We start from the raw sequence: 10168 nt of genomic DNA on the forward strand, positions 1-10168 counted from the left end.
GTAGTGGTCCTCCTAACAAGGTCCCTCAGAACTATGTGGAGCCCGATAGGCGGGTCTCCCATTTTAAAACACAGTTTTCAAGTGCAGGCGGTAATCTAGATTTTCAAGTTACGCCATCCCCCAGCCTCCAGCCTACATTTTACTAAAAAAGAGTAGGAAAATGCACTTCAGCTAGTACCAAAAGGTAGGGCACCGAGGCCTAACTGCATCCTCACTGATCTGTTCCTTTACAACCTACCAAACTGAGCATCATACATCCAGCTCCTAGCGAATGCTGTAGCTAGTGGAGCACCCATGCCGAGCACTTGTGCAGGAGCAGAAATTCTTCCCATTTTCAAAAAAGGGGATCGCACTATACCAGGGAATTACAGGCCATAAGCCTTATCGATTACATACAAAAGGTTTTAGCAAGCATGGTACTAAGCAGAATTTAGACTTGGCTGGAGGAATGTAACATCCTGTCCCACCTTCAAGAGGGATTTCGGTCATGTACAAGTACTATAGACCAGGTGTTCAGTTTTGTCCTTGTTTACTGGCGTACCGTGGTTATAGGGGGAGGCACATTATATGCAGCCTTCGTCGACTTGAAGTCGGCTTTCGATCTAGTTCTTTTTTCCAGTTAGGTATGCCGTTAGACATACTGGCATTTTTGGTCAAGTTACATACCACAAACTACGTGCAGGTGTGATGGGATGTCCAGGTAAGTATTACCCACAAGTTTCCAGTAGAGAAGGGGGTTAGGTAGGGGTGTGTTTTAGCACCCACCCTCTTCTCTTTAAATATAAATGGGGTGGTGAACTATTTTAAGAATTTCCCTACTGATGCGCCTTCTTTCAGCCGTGAACAGGATCCTGTTGCTCATGTTTGCCGACGACACCCCCATCCTTTCTAAAACAAGGAAGGGCCTACAAAGTGCCCTTTCTAGATTTGAGTTTTTTTTGAAGAACATGAACTAATAGTCAATGTGGACAAAACCAGTTCCTGCCCAAACACAAGACCATTGTCGGTAGAGATTAAATGAAGGGAGGCACATTGGAACAAACTGACATTTTTTCTTATCAGGGGTTAACCATTGACAGAAAAGTGAGCTGGAATCCGCAAGTAGAAATGCTTAGTTAAGCACGCTCAACTGTCGGGTGCACTGCTCAAGGAGCAGAGATCTTCATACACCAAACCCATTGCTCCTCTACTCCAAATTTTTTACACTAAAACTGGCGCTTCGATCTTATACGGGGCTGAGCTGTGGGGTTACGCCAATTTGGATTCCTTGTTGCTTGCACAAAACAAGTTCCTGCGGTTCCTAATTGGCCTCCCACAGTCCACCCCGTTATTACCACTATATTTGGATTTGGGCTGTCATTCTATTAGGGATGGGGCACATTACAGGCCAGTTGCCTATTGGAGGAGGCTTTGGGTGACCCCTGAGCTTAAGCACGATGCACTCGCACTAAAAGATGTTAAAGAGGAGGACGTCTCTAACAACATTTTATGGTTAAGGTGTGTAAAAAACACTCCGTGAGATGGGGATGAGCCGCTTATGTACTACCCCGGTTGGTACTGTTTTTCCATCCAAAGCAGAGTTTAAGGTAGCATATTGGAACATGGGTATAATGAGGTGCTTTGCGGCCCTCACTGCTCCTTCTCTGTCCAGAGCATTCCTTGAGTTAAAACATGAAGAAAAGTACGAGGTTACTGGGACCTAATCACCACCCCGAAAGATAGAAAACTGTACCATCAGTTCAGGATGGGTTTACTCCCTACTAATGCATTTACAAACAAATGGTTTAGCTCGAACACTAGTATATGCCCCCACTGTCTTGACTTGATTGAGACAGTGATACACATATTCATTGCTTGTCCAGCCTACAGAAAACATAGGCTAAGATGGTTGAAAACCTTATGTTGGAACCTGGGTACCCGGTCTAGCAATGAGGCATTCAGGATTCTAAATACATCTACGTAAGAGTCCGTTGTGGTCACTGTCGCCAAGTTCTTGGGATGGGTGTGGGTAATTCATTGGAAAACTAGCAGTTTAAAGTACATTCGGTTTTTGCGCCTGCATTTTGCACTTTATATCACTAGTATAGTGTACTACGAAAGCAGTAACTCCTTTTACCGACCTATGATAGCTGGTTTTATGGTGTATACCCAGGCAGAGATTATTTTAAAGTTTTTTAATTTAGTAGTTGAACAATTTTATCTTTTTAGATTGGTTGTTCTTATATTATATGAATTGTTTGATTAATTGAAGCGCACGTATGTTCTCAAGTATAGATTGTTTTAACCTCACCCCTATGTGTTTTGTATCAACTTTTGCGACTTTTAAAGTCGAAATAAAGTTTATGAACTGACTCAAGTCAATTTATGATAAATATATATTGATTGTGGGCTAAGTTAACACTCACACTCAAGTCTCACAACCCTTTGAAAAAATGCCTTTATTTTGAAGAGTAAAATGTACTATTTTAACACCAGTCCTGCAAACAATGTTGAAAGTAACCATATTCAGGAGGATCTAATTTAGTATTCTAACTTACAAACATTGTTGAAAGAGTATGTATCGAGGTAAAAGGTACATTTTTGTTTTAACTACAACCCCAGATATTGTGAAAACTGCATATATTTTAGAGGACCAAGTCCAGAAATGTTCTTATGAGGTTGTGATGAGGTGTAAGCTGTATCATGTGCTCTAGCCAATGAATGGAAAAACTATGCCACCAAATTCTATTTTCCATTGTCCCATCACTTTTTTGGCAGCATATCATCTTTGCTCTAATGTAAAATTAAACTGGGTCCTTTGTTTCAAGAAGGTAGAAACCAGCTACCAATAGTAGGCCTATCTTTAGTCTTTCACCACATCTGGTGGGACAGAAGTGTGCTGTGAATGCAATCTGCCTCAGCTTGAGCTGTCTTGAACAATCGAGAAACCTGTGTGGAAAAAAGTGCCTAGTGGACCCATTTGTAGCCGCAGATGCAGGGACAGAGGTGCTTTGTGTGCCCAGTTGTTCTCCACATCTATAGGGACAGAAGTGTGCTGTGACTGCAATCACCCCCAGAATTTACAGAGACCAAAGTGTGTTTTGGCCACATTCTGTTCCAAAATCTAAAGGGACAGTAGTCATAGCCTATTTTAATAGCTCAGCTCTAAAAATCAAATTTAAATTATCTCTCCTCTCTTCTGATAGGTTCAAAGCGTATTCTCTTGCGTATTGTGACTAGAGCCTGGTGGTTTGAGAGTGTCCTGGGAAGGAACAGGAGAAACCATCAATGCCATTTCCAAGTCAAATGAGATAGTCCCCTGCTATGTGGTCACCCATCAGTTCAGCTCTTGTTGGAATTTTGGGCAGTTTTTTTTCCTCTGAGGACGAAGTCATTGTTCTCTGGTGAAGACTAATGTGTTCTTGCCAAGAATAAGAATGCCAGCTCTGGTGGTGTAATGAGTGGCAGAATTGGTTTTAGGCCAGTTTTGGCTCTGGTAGTACATTGTTAAATAGTTAATTTTCTGCAGAAAATATCAACAATCTGGATCCACCATTAAATCCGATTTTAAAAACAAAGTAAGAAATAACTTTGGGGCAATATTCTAGCATTCTCTCAATTGGGGCTAGAAAATAAAGATATTGATCCTATCTAGTCCGCTCAGGAAAGTGTCTAGTAAATCATGCACAGTGAGTTGTTTCGGAGTTTTATTTCACTATGAGAACAATCTAATCCCAATATATAGTGTGGCCTGTTTTTATGTTATTGCATCCTACCTTGCAGGCTTAGATGACATGCCTTAGAATTGATTTTTGAATAAATAAAAATAGGCTTTTCTTACCTATATAAGGCACATTTAAACTACAGGCAACTTAGAATACAGTTGTACGCCTGGAAGGCTTCTACTTTGGTCATATATATAGGTGATATAAATACACACAGCAGCTCACATATCACATTTAAATATCATGCCACATAGATGTATTCTCTGCAACTTCTACAAGTCTTTCAGGGCAGGAAAATAGAACAAGTGAGTGAAATTAATTTGACTGATATCCTTTTATAAAGATTCATAGATTCTGTCACACCTAGAGGGCTGAAGAACTGTGTTATAAATTTGATTTGCAATTACACAAGTTATTCTTAAACAGATGTATTTTCAATAAATACGGAGCTATTGCTATATGCACAAATAACATTTTTTCAGATAATAATCTACTCAAGCTTTAACCCAAAGTGGAAAAACAGCTGAAGCAATACTCTAGATAAACCTTCAATTGATCTCTGATTGTAGATTCACAATATACCCAAATGATGCAAGAATGCCTGGTGAATTTATGCCACATAATACAGGTACTTCTGCACTTGTACTGTATGTGATGCTCCTGCAGATATAATCTGGGGGCCAACATTAAGGGCCCCATTAGGATAGCGGGCGGAAAACCACCCCGACCGCCATGGAGGCGGAAAACAACCGCCCGCCATGACCGCGGAAAACCCGGCGGTCGAATTAGGATCAACCGCCACAAAAAACCGACCGCGGCAGTAGCGGCCGAAATAAAACCGCCCGACGTGTGCGGTGATGCCAAAACTCCAACCGCGGCGTCCGGAGAAGCAGCGGAAAAGACAAAACCGTCAACAGGTACAGTGGAGACACCGCACGGGAAATTACGATATCCCCGAGGGTGTCGCGGCCGGAACCGCCGACACCGACCGCCGCGGTCGCACCCAGGAGTGAATGGGAGAAATGGCGGTCAAGCAGCAGCAAAGCCACCGCTGCGGACGAACATGAAAAACATGGCCAAATCTTATTTTATATAGTCGTTCTTTTATATAATAGTCACGGAGCCACGGTTACGCGTTTTCATCGATTTTGGGACATACATACACGGCGGAATGCTGGAACTTATCATGGCTCCGTGACTGTTATATAAAAGAACGACTATATATTTTTTGCAATAAAATAAGATTTGGACATTTGCTGTACAACGTACGTGTAAGGGAACAAAAGATAGAAGAATTTTGGAAAACAAGGTTCGGTGATTACGCCTTGAAAAACCCCATTTGGGGCGAAACGCGCGTCGGCTGTGAAGAACCTGCATTTAAAAAATAAATAAAGTTTGTTTTGTATCTACACTACGTGATTCCTTTTGGACTAAGAACTTGTATTTGAGTGCACCAATTGCACATGGATAAAAGAAACTATTGTGGATGTGCACTGATATGACTTTTGTTACATGGATGGGACATTCTATAACACCTTTTGTGGTGGGCAGACTGTCCTTGGATAATGCTGTAGAAGGATAAGAATTTTACATACCCTAGTTGCACTTCAGGAATATTGGATTATCCACTGAGAGATATTGTTATTATATATTAAGGAGACTAATGTTGATGTGCAGATCAATCATAGCAAATCCTTCCTTTCTTCTTTGTAAATGAAAAACATGGCGGTCGATGTGAAAACACTGCAGTGATGCCTAACACTGCATAAACAAAGTAGCCCTGCACCCACAATATACAACACACCTACACATAAACATAAATAACATAAATATACAGAACCACTCCCACAACACACCTGACTACCTAAATCCAATTGGACTCACCCACACAGCTGAGTACAAAGCAACCCCCTGCACTGATCACAATCCTTTACATCACTCCAGAAGAGAAGGCCATACACCACATCTGACAGGAGAGGCAAAAGAGCACAGCACACACATCCACCCACCACCACCACCATCACAAACAAACCCCCACCACACAACACACCTCACACATCATCACCACACCCCTGCACCCAAACACCCCTGCACCCACAAACACCTCAACCCCCACACACCATGACATCACAAAAAATGCCCAAATTCACTGAGAGTGAGTTGACAGTCATGGTCAACGAGATTGTAAGAGTAGAGCCACAAATATTTGGTAGCCTGGTCCAGCAGACACCATTAGCCACCAGGACACAAATGTGGGAAAGGATAGTCCAAAGGGTGAATGCAGTAGGGGCCACCCCAAGATCAAAGAAGGAGATCATGAAGCGGTGGCATGATCTCAAGAGGGTTGTCAAGGAGAGGAGGAGCAAGAACTGGACGCTGGCAAACATGACTGGCAGTGACCCTCCCATCCCACAGAAGACATTCACACCATGGGAGGAGAAGGTGCTTGCCATCCTGCTTCCTGAGAGTCTCACAGGAGTAGCCGGGGGAGCAGAGGCTGGTAAGTACAGACAAATGTTTAACACCACAATGAGAATTACCTCCTTGCAATACCCAAACATCATTACACTGTCCATCCCCACCCAACATGTAGCCAGACACCCTGCTCAGGAGGCCTGTATGGGGGAGGGAGGTCTGTACAACAACTCATACCATAGCCCCTGTACCACAGCTGAGCAGCATGGAGGTCTCCCCCACTCAGGAGCATGTGTCGGCCATTGCACTGTTTGACAAACAGACTTACAGGTTGGTAGCCATCTTGGATAGGAGCACTGTTTGGGGGTGGGAGGGTTGTATCACAACTCCCAGCATACTCCCTGTCCCACACCCCAGCAGCATGGAGGTCTCCCCCACCCATGAGCATGTGTCAGCCATTGCACTGTTTAACAAACAGACTTACAGGTTGGTAGCCATCTTCACTGGGAGGGTGTGTGTGTGGGAGGGAGGGAGGGAGGGAGGCCTGCAATACTACTACCAACATTCCCCCTGGCCCAAACCCCAGCAGCATGGAGGTCTCCCCCACCCAGGAGCATGTGTCAGCCATTGCACTGTTTAACAAACCGACTTACAGGTTGGTAGCCATCTTCACTGGGAGGGTGTATGTGGGAAGGAGGGAGGGAGGGAGGGATTAGGCCTGCACTACTACTGCCACCATTCCCCCTGGCCCACACCCCAGCAGCATGGAGGTCTCCCTCACCCAGGAGCATGTGTCAGCCATTGCACTGCTTAACAAACAGACTTACAGGTTGATAGCCATCTTGTATTGGAGCACTGTTTGGGGGTGGGAGGGTTATATCACAACTCCCAGCATACCCCCTGGCCCACACCCCAGCAGCATGGAGGCCTCCCCCACCCAGGAGCAACTGTCAACCATTGCACCCTGCACACTCACCTAACAGGTACGTACCTACCGTAATTCTACATGAAGTGTGTGTTGGGGACCTGCATCTAGAAAACCAACAACAACTGCACGCAATGCATCGACTTTCAACATGTATGACTCCATGTGGTCCCTCTGCACTATGAAATGTTACACGGTGTTGCCATAAATTGTATTACTGATGACTGCATATATAACTAGTGTACAGACAGATGATGACATGCAGATGACACAAACACTGACTACTCCACAGGTGATGAAGAACCCACTGCTGAGGACCACACCAACGACCAGCAGAGCCAGTCTCCAACCCGGCACATGGACTCTCAGATGTGGACTCCCAGGACAGTTTGGATGATGAGCTCCAGCCCGGCCCATCTGGTGTGCCACAGTGCCAGAGGTCCCAGGCCCCCATCCTCCCCACCACCACCTCTGCTGCAACAACAACGCAGCAGACCCCTGCTGTCATGGCCTCTGCCTCCACCACCGCCACCACCGGCACTGCCACCAACACCACCAGTACCACCTGCAGCACCCTCCCTGTCCCTAGGGATGACCATCCCACAGCAACACCTGTGGAGGGCAGGGAGAGAGTGCATGGTCCCCCAGTGGGGAGGGAAGATGTCCGTGGCAGCAGAGCAGGTGGGAGGGCTAGGGACACCACCAGACCTCGGGAGGAGTGGACACCATCCTTGAACCACTTCACCAGAGTTGTGCAGGCCTATCAAGAGGTCCAGGGACAAAGTGGCCGGTCTGAACTATTAAGGGAGCTCATCCTGCTGGTGAGGTCCATCGATAACCGCCTAGGACAGATGGTGGACCTCATGGGCCAGCAAGTGGCGTTGCAGAGGGACATGCCTGTGTCCCAACCACTACCTCCGTCCCCTCCTGTTGTGCCGCGGGATGACAGTGCACGATCCTCCCCTGCGCCAACAGAGAGGGGCGATTCCTCTGACGCCGCTGCCCATTCAGCAGGCACCCCCCCGCCAAAAAGATCTAGGGGGCGTCCAAAGAAGAGCCTGGGAGTCTCTGGAGGCAAAGCACCTGCCACACACCAGTCACAGAGCCAGCCGTGAAGACAACCCTCTACCCAACTGCATTCACTGTTTGAGCTGTCTTTCCCCACATTGCCTTGGCAATGGTACCTCTCTGTTGGACTGGGTCACCACATCCATGTGGTGTCTACTCTTGCATCTCTGCGACCATGACTGTCAACTCACTGCTCATTCCCCACCTTTGTGTAAATATTCACGCACAATTCACATGTCCACTCCAACATAAAATGCCTGACACTCCAGATTTTGTGTAGTGAATTCTTTAGTGCAGTATTTACATTGTTGATAATGTCCATGATTTGTAAAAATTATGTACAGTATGCAGGGTAGGAACACTCTGTAGCACCTAGGGAGACACAACAGTCACTGGTCTCATTGTGGCAACGCACACAGATCACTGCACAAAAAATATCCAAGACATCACAGGCATACTACACAATGTCTAGCAGATGTGCACAAATACGGTCCAGCATACATCTTGGTACGGAACATCAATTTCGTCAATACCACACATAAGCGACAGAACATGTGCTCATCAGTTACATCCGCGCATAGCCATTCACAACAAAAGCAACCACACCAGACAATGTACACGTTGTACCTCATCACCCACCTTCAAGTGAAGTAGCGTTCGATGAGCTGCTGGCGCAGGTCAACTCCTTCCTCCTCTCCACTGTCCTCATCACTGGATTCAGGTCCCTGAGCAGGTTGTGGCCTTGGTTCCTCACCATCGTCCAGGAGCAGGGGGATCCCCTTGTGGATGGCCAGGTTGTGCAGCATACAGCATGCCATAACGATCTTGCACACCTTCCCAGGCGAGTATGCCAGTGCGCCTCCGGTCCTGTCAAGGCTCCGGAACCTTGACTTCAGCAGGCCGAAAGTCCGCTCCATTACCCGTCGGGTCCTGCCATGGGCCTCATTGTAGCGGATGTCTGCTGGTGTTCGGGGATTCTGGAGTGGGCTCAACAGCCATGGCCGACTGGGATATGCTGAGTCACCTGTGAATGACAAACACACATTGCAATGTTGCACAGCCAGAGTGCAGCAAGTGACACACAGCACACCATAGCAGTAGTGAAACTCACCCACAATCCAGGCACGTTCGGGATGCAGATTCTCCATCATCCGTGGCACCATGATGTTCCTCATGATGTACGAATCATGTGCCGAACCGGGATACTTTGCACATACATGTGATATGGTCATGTCCGCATGGCACATCACCTGCACATTCATGGAGTGGTAGTGTTTGCGGTTCCGATAAATGTGCTCCATCGCCTGCGGTGGCACCAGCCCTACATGGGTGCAATCGATGGCACCGACTACATGTGGGATGCGTCCAAGGGGATAGAAGTCATCCTTCACAGCAGCCAATTCACGTCCCCTGGGGAAATGTATGTAGCGATTGCGATATAGCATCATGGCCGCAAGAACATCCCTCAGCACCATGCTGAACATGGGCTGCGACATCCCCCCCAGCGTTAGCCACGGTCTCCTGGAAGGAACCAGTCGCAAAAATGTGGAGTGCTGCCATCACCTTGTAGGTGGGTGTGAATGCCATAGGATAGTGATGGCGAGGCTGTAGGTGGGGCTCCAATAGATCACACAGGATCTTCAGTGTTGGTCTGTCCAGCCTGAATTTCCTGATTGCCTCATTCTCCATGTCCTGCAGCACTGTTAGGTGATGTAGTAGATTCGGCCTCCTCCTAGTTGAGGAGTGAAATGAATATGTCAGTGACAAGCATCATGAGATGAGCATAGCACAAAGCATCAATGATGTAATGGGAAAACGAGTTCCAGAGAGATGCATGGCACATCAGGTTACATGGCTGGCCAATAGCTACACACAGAGGGTACGCCTCTCCAGTGACAATACACAAGTGCCACAAACACATCTGGGACAGTGAATGCGGATATAATGGATGAACAATTCACATGTGCAGACAAGGTGCAGCAAGAGCTGCCAATGTATTGTGACTTACCATGTCTATCATACCCATCTGCTGTACCTGCCACACCTCAATGCATCA

The sequence above is a fragment of the Lissotriton helveticus genome, chromosome 4_1 (assembly GCF_964261635.1).
Source record: "Lissotriton helveticus chromosome 4_1, aLisHel1.1, whole genome shotgun sequence".
NCBI lineage: Eukaryota > Metazoa > Chordata > Amphibia > Caudata > Salamandridae > Lissotriton > Lissotriton helveticus.